Here is an 11,271-nt window from a genome sequence, read left to right as displayed (position 1 = left end):
GACACATACATAGTAAGTGCTTTTCCTGCAGAATCCCTAGGCCCAGCCTCAAGCCCCCAACATTGCACCCTGGAAGTCAGGGGCCACCAGGAGCAGAGGGCCCAGAGTGGCAGAAGGAGTGGCAGCTGCAGCAACAAGTTCCATCACACTGTAGGAAATAATAATAATAATAATGTCATTTGTTAAGCACTTACTATGTGCCATGCAGTGTTCTAAGCTCTGGGGAAGATACAAAATAATCAGGTTGTCACATGTGGGGGTCACAGTCTTAATCCCCATTTTACAGATGAGGTAACTGAGGCACAGAGAAGTTAAGTGAGTTACCCCAAGTCACACAGCTGACAAGTGGCAGAGTCAGGATTAGAACCCATGACCTCTGACTCCCAAGCCCATACTCATTCCACTAAGATATGCAGATTCTCTAGGAAAAAAAAATGATAAAAATAGACATAGAAGATGGGGAGATAGCTGACAATACATGACTGGGGTGTTGAGGGGTGTGGGACCCTAAATTCAAAGTGCAGTGAATAAAATGGGGATTAAGAAAGTGAACCCCACTTGGACAGTGCTCAGCACGTAGTAAGCACTTAAATACCTTAATCGTTATTATGAGAAGCATTGTGGCTTAGTGGAAAGACCCCTGGCTTGGGAGTCAGAGGTCGGAGTTCTAATCCCAGCTCTGCTGTTTGTCAGTTGTGTGTCCTTGGCACTTAACTTCTCTGTGCCTCAGTTACCTCATCTGTAAAATGGGGATTAAAACTGAGTCCCATTTGGGACAAACTGATTAACTTGTATTTACCCCAGCACTTAGAACAGTGCTTGGCACATAGTAAGCACTTAAATACCATCATCATCATCATCATCAGTGAGAGGAATGGTAGAAGGTGGGGAAGGGGGCTGATTAAAAAGAACAAGACAGGGATACTTCCCTGGTGAAAACACAGAAGCTGAGATGTAATCAGCCATTGTTCCAGGAGAAAGTGATTTTCACCAGGCAGCTGGGCTGACATGGAGCTACTGAAAAAAAGCAAACAACAAAAAAAAACCTTTAGAAATCTATAAGACTTTTGAAACCTGTTAATCACAGTGCAAATACCACCGATCTAATTTAATGTCAGGGTGACAGAAGGGAAGAGACATCTCCTCCAAAAAGCCTTCCCTGACTAAGCCCTCCTTTCTTTTTCTCCTACACCTTTCTGTGTAGCCCTTGCATTTGGATTTTCTCCCTTTAATTGCCCTTCCCTCAGTCCCACAGCATTTGTGTACATATCTATCATTTATATGTACTAATATCTGTCTCCCCCTCCAGACTGAAAGTTCGTTATGGGCAGGGAATGTGTCTACCAACTCTGTTATATTGTTATAGTGTACTCTCATAAGTGCTTAGTATGGTGCTCTGCACACTGTAAGCTCTCCCTAAATATAATTGATTGCTTGAATGATTGTACGGTACTCTAACTGAATTAGACAGGAACAAACCACCTGAGAAATGGACTGTCTGGGACAAAACCAAATGAATGATTTATCTATACTCCCCACTAGGGACTGTGACTTCCTTCCCCAGGAAACTTTGCCATTTTATCCCAGTTCTTGGAATGCCACTGCACACTGGGCAAAGCCCCAGGATTCCATTCCACCGTATATCTGACCTGGCACTAAGTCCAGGTGTTAAAAAAAGAGTGAAGAAAAGAGCTGGGTGTTTACATTTAAGAGTTTGAATTTTTTAATGGTATTTATTAGTCATTTAATATGTGACAATCACTGTTCTGTGTGCTGGAGTAGAAGCAAGATGCTAATGGGATAGGGTCCCTGGTCCCCAAGGATTCATGGTCTAGGTAGGAGGGTGTAAAATTTAATCCCCATTTTACAGATGAGGAAATTGGGGCACAGGGGAGTTAAATGACTTGCCCAAGGTCACATAGCCAATAAGTGGTAGAGTCCGAATTAGAACCCAGGTCCTCTGAGTTTTAGGCTATGGTGAAGCACTTAGAGATTGTGCTTAGGGAACTCCTGGTATTGAAATTTGAACTAAGTGCTCACACCATCAATCCCACCCACTGGCCCAGTCTTTCCCTTTCTTTGGAGCTATATTCAGCACACTGTGTGTCTCTCTTTCTCTCTCGGTCTCCCTCTCTCTCTCTCTTTTTTTCTCTCTTCTCCATCCCCTCAAATGGGTTCTCTTGAAGCCTGCTAGGTGAGTGAGGTCAAGAATGAGCTAAATGAGCCAGTTCTACCTTGGAGAGGCCTGAATGGTGGTAACCGACTCTTTCCAAGCAATCTCTGCCAGGGTTCCCTCCTAAAGATGAGGGCTCGCTGGGGAACATAGTAGGTGGAGGGTGACAAGAATGGTACTCTGATCCAGGGATCATCATCATCAGTGGTATATATTGAGTACTTACTGTGTGCAGAACATTGTAGTAAGCAGTTGGGAGAGTTCAACGGAACACCTTCCTTGCCCACCATAAGCTCATAGTCGAGATACATCACTGAAGCCCCTCCCTGTGAGGCTTCTTAGCCCACTTAAGCAGAAATGAGTCTCCTGAAGTGACTGCTTAGTATGTGGACAATAATATTGTGGGTGTTAGAGCAGGAATCAGAATGACTGCACATTAAAGACTGCAGTCTCTAGCCTGAGCCTCAGAAGACTTAAATAATAATAATAATGATTAAGGTACTTGTTAAGCACTTACTTTGTGCCAAGCACTATTCTAAGCACTGTAGTAAATACAAATCAATCAGGTTGGGCATAGTCTCTGTCTCACATTGGTCTCACATTCATAATCCCTACTTTTTACAGATGAGTTAACTGAGGTACAAAGAAGTTAAGTGACTTGCCCAAGGTCTCACAGCAGATAAGTGGTGGAGCTGGGATTAGAACCCATGACTTTCTGACTCCCAGGCCCATGCTCTATCTACTAAGTCTCATGACTATAAGCTCTTTACAGGCAGGTAACGTAACTGTAAATTTTGTTGTATTGTACTCCCCCAGGCACATAGTACAGAATAGTAACCACTCAATAAATGCAATTGATTGATTAAGTATCTGCTCTAAGAGGATCAGATGCAGTATAGGCACCTTTCAGTCTCTCTTTCCCTTTGGTCAACCTTTCCTTTTGCTGACATTATTTCCTTAATGTCCCTATTGGAGAGAGAGGAAAAGAGAAGGGAATGGTAGAGAATACTTTCACAGAGGACATTAGAGAGGTCTCCGCTTCTCTTCATCCTTTGATGGGCCAGGACTGCCTTAGGCTGGCTGCAGGTGCTGGTGCCATTCTTGTTAAAGCTGCAGCTGTTGGTTCTGATATCAAGTCAGCTCAAGGTGGTAAACAAATGAGGCAACTACTTCAGTGATACCAGCGGGCATTTGGCGGGAGGGGTTTGAGGTCATGACAGGTACAGTTTGCTGAAAAATAATAATAGTAATAATAATAATGCTGAGTTCTTCCAGGAGTTAGTATGTACCAAACACCATACTGAGCACTGGGGTCTTGTCTTAAGCTATTGAGTCATCTCCGCCCCATAGCGACACCATGGACACATGTCTCCCAGAACACCCCTCCTCCATCTGCAATCGTTCTTGTAGTGGATCCCTAGAGTTTTCTCGGTAAAAATATGGAAGCGGTTTACTATTGCCTCCTTACGCACAGTAAACCTGAGTCTCCACCCTCCACTCTCGTCCATGTTCCTGCTGGACAGCGCAGGTGAGTTTTGAGATTGCCTTACATTCCCTAGCCACTGCCCAAGCTAGGACTGGAATGGTTATGCCTCTGCTTGACTCTCCCTTCCATAGTTGAGACTGGTAGAGTACTGGAAACCCTCCAGGTGCAACGCTGCGGTACAAGATAATTGGGTCAGACAAGGTCCCCGCTCCACATAGAGCTCATAGACAGAGTGGGAGAAGAGGCAGAATGGCCTAGTGGAAAGAGCATAGGCCTGGAAGTCTGAGGACCTGAGTTCTAATACCAGCTCCACCACTTGTCTCCTCTGTGACATTGGGAAGCAGTGTGGCTCAGTGGAAAGAGCCTGGGCTTCGGAGTCATAGGTCATGGGTTCGACTCCCGGCTCTGCCACTTGTCAGCTGTGTGACTGTGGGCAAGTCACTTAACTTCTCTGTGCCTCAGTTACCTCATCTGTAAAATGGAGATTAACTGTGAGCCTCACATGGGACAACCCGATGACCCTGTATCTCCCCCAGCGCTTAGAACAGTGCTCCGCACATAGTAAGCACTTAATGTTGGTATTTGTTATTATTACTTCTCTGGGCCTCAGTTCCATCATCTGTAGAATGGGGATTAAGACTGTGAGCCCCATGTGGGACATGGACTGAGTCCATCCTGATTAGCCTGTATCTACTACCCCAGAGCTTAATACAGTGCTTGGAACATAATAATAATAATAATAGTGGTATTTGTTAAGTGCTTACTATGTGCCAAGTACTGTTTTAAGCGCTGAGCTAGATACAAGGTAATCAGGTTGGACACAGTCACTGTTCCTCATGGGGCTCACTGTCTTGATCCCATTTTACAGATGAGGTAACAGAGGCACAGAGAAGTGAAGTTACACAGCAGTCATGTGCCAGATCAGGATTAGAACCCGGGTCCATCTTACTCCCAGGCCCATGCTCTTTCCACTAGGCCACACTTGGCATATATCATTTACAAGAAAAAGTCAACGAATCTCCATTTTACAGATGGGTAAACTGAAAGTCAGCAAAGTTAAGTGTGTCCTGCCCAAGTTTAGAAGCTGTTCCTGTGTGAACAGGAACTTTGGGAAGCGAAGGCAAGGCTGCAGAGCAGGACGGGGAAGTCAGAAGTCCTACAGGGAAAGCTCTCTGGGCTTGGCAGTTCTGACAAACTTCCATATGACAACATTCAGAATCAATCTTTTGCATTTATTAAATGCTTACTGGGGGCAGAGCACTGTATTCACTGTTCAGGAGAGTACAATATAAAGTAAGTAGACACAGGCTCACATGCTCATAATAAGCTTACAGTTTAGGGGAATGGAAGCTGGTGACAGACTTCCCTGTCTCAGGACCATCAAAAACTAGTAGCTGCCTGGCCTTCTAAGGCTAATAGGGGGGATGGGGAGGAGGGGAGAAGAGGAGAAAGGAGAATGAAGACTTTGGGAGCCGCCTTTGACTGCCCCAGGAAATCATGGCCAACCCCATGCCTTCCCACAGCCGCCCCCACCCTCTCCTCATTACCCTACTTATGGCTTCCATCTGTGTGGGCTGGGGCTTGCTGGGCCATCAGTTTAGCTCTCTACTTACTTTTCACTGATGTGCATGTGCGATGTGGTTAAATAGCCTGCAGATGCAGATCAGAGCAGTTAAGATTATCGTCCATCCGCCTACACAGAGAATTCTTCCCATATCCTATAACTACACTCTCAAATGGCCCTGAGACAGGAGCAAATATCTCCCATAAAGAAATCATCCTCTTCAATCCCAAATTCACTACCAAGTTCTCCAGGGGCAAATGGATTCTTAAATTGGGGAACGTGAGTACGCAACTGAATTATTTGTTGAAAGGCTGAATTGCAAAGTAATTATGTAGCATAATTTGTTGCCTTCGGTATTCAAAGACACTGCTGACAGTGAAATTCTGTTATTAGTGCGTGTGGCTGTAAAGGTCAATATGGAACCCACTGTCCCAGCCGCAATATTTGCACAAAAGGTGGTCTCTTATTGTTTTGTTATGCTTAATGTTTACAGCACCTAGCACTGTTTTTTCTCTGCTTGTCTCTCTTTCCTTACAGATCATTTGCCTCTCTGATTTTGACAGTAGTTCATGATACAGACCTATCCTCAGTAACTGGCTCCCTGATTGTAACTGAGATGCAACATTATCTGGACTTTCTCTTAAAGCATCCTTAAATTGTTTCCTCTGCCCTCCTAATAATAATAATAAAATTTAAATGCTTACTTTGTGCCAGTAACTGTAGTAAACATTAGGGTGGATACAAGCAAATCTTGTTGGACACAGTCCAAGTTCCACATGGGGCTCACAGTCTTAATCCCCATTTTCCAGATGAGGTAATTGTGGCCCAAAGAAGTGAAGTCTATTGCCCATGGTCATATAGCAAAGTGGCAGAGCCAACATTAAAACCCAGGTCCTTCTGACACCCAGCTCCATGTTCTATGGCCTAGACCATGTTGCTTCTTGCTTTCCCACACTGCTTCTCGCTTTCAGTTTCCTAATTTCAGCTCCCTATGCTGCAGCAGTATAGGTACCCTCAAGTAGTTCATCCTTTTTATTTCTTTTTTTTTCCCCTCATGATGTTTTTAGGCACTCACTAAGTGTCAAGCACTGTTCTAAGCCCTGGAGTGGGAAACAGTCCCTGTCCCAATTGGGGCTCACAGACCAAGTAGGAAAGAGGACAGATATTCAATCCCCATTATACAGATGATGAACCTGAGGCACTGAGAAATTAAGTGACTTGCCCAAAGTCACTCAGCAGACAAGCAGAGGAGCTTGTTGGGTGGGGGTTATTGTATTTTTTTAAATCAATAAATGCTTTCTAGGTGCAGAGCACTGTATTAAATGCTTAGGAGAGTACACTACAACATGTAAAACATTCTATATGCCAGGCACTGAACTAAGCATTAGGGTAGATGAAAGCTAATTAGGTTGGACAAATTCCATGACCCACAAGGGGCTCACCATCTTAATCCCCATTTTATAGTCGAGGTAACTGAGGCACAGAGAAGCTCATTCAGTCAATCATATTTATTGGGTACTTACTATGTGCTGAGCACTGTACTAAGCACTTGAGAGAATACAATAACAGACACATTCCCTGCCCATAACGAGTTTACAATCTAGGTCACACAATAGACAAGGAGCAGAGCTGGGATTAGAATCCAGATCCTTCTGACTTCAAGGCCTGTGCTCTATCCACTAGGCCATGCTGCTTTTTTCCTCTCATTCCCCTCATGGGTCTCACTCAGGTAGCTGTGTTAAGGTGAGCCTAGCTTTTGTTTCTAGAAGACTGAGTACTTTCCAGCACTTCTGCAGGGGAGATCTGGCCTAACTGATAGGAAGTGTGTCAACATAAATCATTCTCTGAATGTCTGTTTCCAAGGCATCTTTGTGGCGGTGACCGTGTCCACTAACTCTTTTGGATTGCATTCATTCATTCAATCATTTATTGAGCCCTTAGTATGTGCAGAGCACTGTACTAAGTGCTTGGAAAACACAATTTGGCAACAAATTGCACTCTCCCAAGCTCTTAATACAGTGCTCTGCTCACAATAAGCACTCAAAAAATATCATTGATTGAATAACTGAAACATCTAAAATAGCAGTATGCTCCCTAAAGGATGCTCATGGACTGAATGGAGGCATTTGTTCCATTGGACCAGCAGTTTATAAAATAAGGGTCTACCTTTACATATAAATCACCATGATCATCACTCTGCTAAAACTTGTGCTCTGCTTTAGAAGGTACAGAAATTTCAGGAAACAACAAAAAGAAAAGGCTCTTCTTTTCTAGACTGAGGTGGGTAATTAAAATCAAGATCCATTTAGGAGGTTGGATGATCTGGGTCATCCACAGGAGCAGTGTGGCTTAATGGAAAGAGCACAGGCCTGAGATTCAAGGGGCTCAAGATTCAAGAGACTAGGGTTCTAATAGCAGCTCTGCCATTTGCCTACTGTGTGATCTTGGGCAAATCACTTCACTTTTCTGTGTCTGTTTCCTCAATTCTAAATTGGGAATTTTCCTTCAGGATCAACTCTACCAGTTTCAACTATGTGAGGGAGAGTCAAGCAGAGCCATACCTATTCCATTCCTAGCTTGGGCAGTGACTAGCGAGTGGAAGGCACTTTGCTACAAGTCAAAACTCATCTGTGCTGGTCAGCAGCAGCATGGGAGAGAGTCAAGGGAGGAGACTCAATTTACTGCAAAGAAGGCAACATTGGTAAACTACTTCCATATTTCTACCAAGAAAACTCTATGGATAAACTACCAGCAAAATTGCAGATGGAGGTGGGGCGTTCCGGGAGAGATGTGTCCATGGTGTGACTATTGATTGGAGATGATTTGTCCCTCTATTAAGACAGCTCCATTTGGATTGTGTCCAGGCTCATTATAGCAAGACCAGTGCCCAGTTTAGTGCTAGGCACATAGTAAACACTTATCGACTATAACTACTATGATCATTCTTATTGCAGTGTGAGCAGCCCTGAAGCTGGAGAAGTCTGCACTACAAGAGTCAGCTGCTGAACTCCTGGACCAATCAATTGTCTAATCACTGATCAACCAGCCTATCTGACTTCAGCCTGTCTATGGGCCTGTGTCAATCCATGAAAGCCAGGTAAACTTGAGAACTGGATGGACTCCCTGTGTCCGATCCAATATGGATGGTGCACATTTTTAAAATTTTTATTCACTTCTAACCCAAAGCCTCCCTCTTCCATGGCTCCTTCTGAAGCATTCACAGACTCAGACTTGGTACCAACATGGAATGTGCTTGAATTGCACAAAATCACATGTCTAAAAAATGACAAATAGAACATCATCCCATTCTGTTTCGTGCCTGGAGAAAAGCATGCCATGTCTCATGTGCTTCCTTGTCTGGTGTTCCTGGGGGCATCAATGTTCACCCTATCCCATTCTCCAGTAGGTCCCATAACAACCAACCCCTCCTGCTGCAGGTGCATCTTTAGAATCAACAGGAAGGATTCTACTGCTCCGATCTAGAACCGAGTTTGTGTCAACGAGATATTGGCCAGGATATTTACTACACCTTTAAGGAGCATCTCCATTTCCCACACTTAGTAGGCCCTGTGGTGTTTTAATGATCCTGTTCTCCAGAGAGGCAAATTGTTCCCTGACAGCTGGGAATGGCTTTCATGTTCCCTCATTCCTACGCTGAAAACACTGAAAGCAATTCAATTTTTTAGCCCTGTCTATCACCTAGCCTGTTTTATTTATTTAGTTTTCTTTATTTACTCCATCCTCCCAAGGGTCCCTCCCCACTTAGCCCATCTACTCTTATCCCCTTCTCCCTTAATCATTTGAATCTCCCTCCACCTATTCCCCTGAACCCTCCCCCCATTGCCCCCACATCTTGCAGAATGAACCCCTTCCCCCACCCTGACCAGAACCCCAAAGATGCAGTGCAGCAAGAGAACAGGAAAGAGGCAGGGTTGGGGCATAGGTAGAAGACAATGATGATGATGATGATGCCACTTGTTTAGTGCTTACTTTGTGTCAAGCACAGTTCTAAGTGCTGTCCTGTCTTGTCTTATGCTGTCGAGTAATCTGGAGATGACTCTTAGCGACTCCATGGACACATCTCTCCCAGAATGCCCCACCTCCATGTGCAATCATTCTGGTAGTGGATCCATAGAGTTTCCTTTTGATAAAAATACAGAAGTGGTTTACCATTGCCTTCTTCCATGCAGTCAATTTGAGTCTCCACCCTAGACTCCCATGCTGCTGCTGCCCGGCACAGGTGAGTTTTGACTTGTAGCAGATTGCCTTCCACTGGCTAACCACTGACCAAGCTAGGAATGGAATGGATAGGCCTCTGCTTGACTCTCTCTCCCATAGTCAAGACTGGTAGAGTACTGGAAACTCTCCAGGCTGTGACTCTGAGAGGCTGAAGGATTGGGGTAGGTACAAGGTAATTGGATCAGACACAGTTCTTCTCCCACATGGAGCTCATAGTCAAAGTGAGAGAGAGAAGAGGCAAAATGGCCTAGAAGAAAGAGCATAGGCCTAGAGGAGGAAGAAAGGGAAGGAGGAATGCTGAAGGCTGGGAAGAAATATTTAGTGGGGGCATATCTCACAGTCTTTCACTTTGTCCCAAGTGATAGGATCAAGGTATTCCACTGACTCTTTCCTCAGCTCCTGCAGGAAAATGTAATAGGGATATCAAATCATTTTCCTACCTGTGCTGGTCATCAGCTGGTGGTACTTCTCACAAGGGAAGACAGACTATACTTTGAAGCTCTTGGTTTCATCTCTCGATGATATTGCCTCTCTCTTTAAAAGTCAAGATCATTTGAAAAGTGACAAGATTTGGAAAGCGTTCCATAAGGCTTAATAGTGAAAGAATGTAGCTCAGGTTTCTTCTTCGGTACCCCAAACTTCTGCCACGTTGTTGGGTCACGGGGATGTCGGGATTGGGAAAACATGAGAATCAATAAATCAATAATATTTATTGAGATTTTACTGTGTGCAGAGCACTATACTAAGTGCTTGGGAGAGGGCAATACAAAAGAGATGGAAAACACATTCCCTGCCCACAATGAGCTTCCAGTGCAGTGGGGGATTTAGAGAATATTTCAGTTGAGGATATCCAGGTTAGCCCAGGTCTATTTTATAATTTGCATAATGTGTACACTCAGGGCCAGACATCTTGAACACCACCCAGGAGGTATCGCCTGCCCCTCATTGGAGCATGTCTCCCTGGCCCCATCCCAATGTAATGCCATACTGGTAACAGACAAAACCGAAACACGGGAAGTAATGACAAGCAATGGGGGAAACCCAAGGGTAGAAACCCCCATAGTTCTCTAGGGGGGAAAATATTTTGTAAAATCCTTTATATGCCTCATTTCACATGTGTGCCCGCCCCTCTGTCTTGACTGAGTACATGGCCGTGTACCCCTTTAGTCATTATGATGCTCACTCCAAACCCCACAACACTTAGGTACATGTCCTTATTCTCTACTATTTACTCTACCAGTGTTTTGTTCATTCATTATTTCTTTTTAAGGGTATTTGTTAAGTTCTTACTAAAGCTTGTTGGGGTCAGGTTTAACGACTCTGTTATACTCTCCCAGGGGTTTTGGTACAATGTTCTGCACACAGTAAGCACTCAATAAATACCATTAATTGATTGATTGATGGGCCAAGTACTCTACTAAGTGCTGGAATAGTTGCAAGATAATCAGGTTGGACACAGCTCATGTCTCCAACGGAGTTCACAAGTCTTAATCCCCATTTTACAGATGAGGTAACTGAGGCACAGAGAAGTGAAGTGACTTTCCCAAGATCACATGGCAGACAAGTAGCGAACCTGGGATGAGAACCCAGGACCTTTTGACTCCCAGGCCTGTGTTCTATCCATTAGGCCCTGCTGCTTCTAATTGTTACTGATTTGTCATTCAAGATGGATGATTGTTTTTATTTCCCTTTCTTGGTACTCGAGATCATCCTTAAGCTTTGGTAATAAAAAGGATACTATTATTATTACTACTACTAATGATAATAACAACTAGTATTTTTAAAGTGCTAAGAGTGTGCCAAGAACTG

General features: G+C 44.1%; 1 non-coding gene across 1 annotated transcript; it reads right to left on the bottom strand.

Moving 5' to 3' along the window:
- Nucleotides 1-9,473: 9,473 nt before the first annotated feature.
- Nucleotides 9,474-9,612, bottom strand: LOC114815666. The gene has a single exon (XR_003763470.1). It is a non-coding gene; the product is annotated as a small nucleolar RNA SNORA7 (small nucleolar RNA).
- Nucleotides 9,613-11,271: the final 1,659 nt, after the last annotated feature.

Source organism: Ornithorhynchus anatinus, chromosome 1 (genome assembly GCF_004115215.2).
Source record: "Ornithorhynchus anatinus isolate Pmale09 chromosome 1, mOrnAna1.pri.v4, whole genome shotgun sequence".
NCBI lineage: Eukaryota > Metazoa > Chordata > Mammalia > Monotremata > Ornithorhynchidae > Ornithorhynchus > Ornithorhynchus anatinus.
Note: the sequence above shows the minus strand (reverse complement) of the source record. Positions and strands in the feature narration are given on the sequence as shown.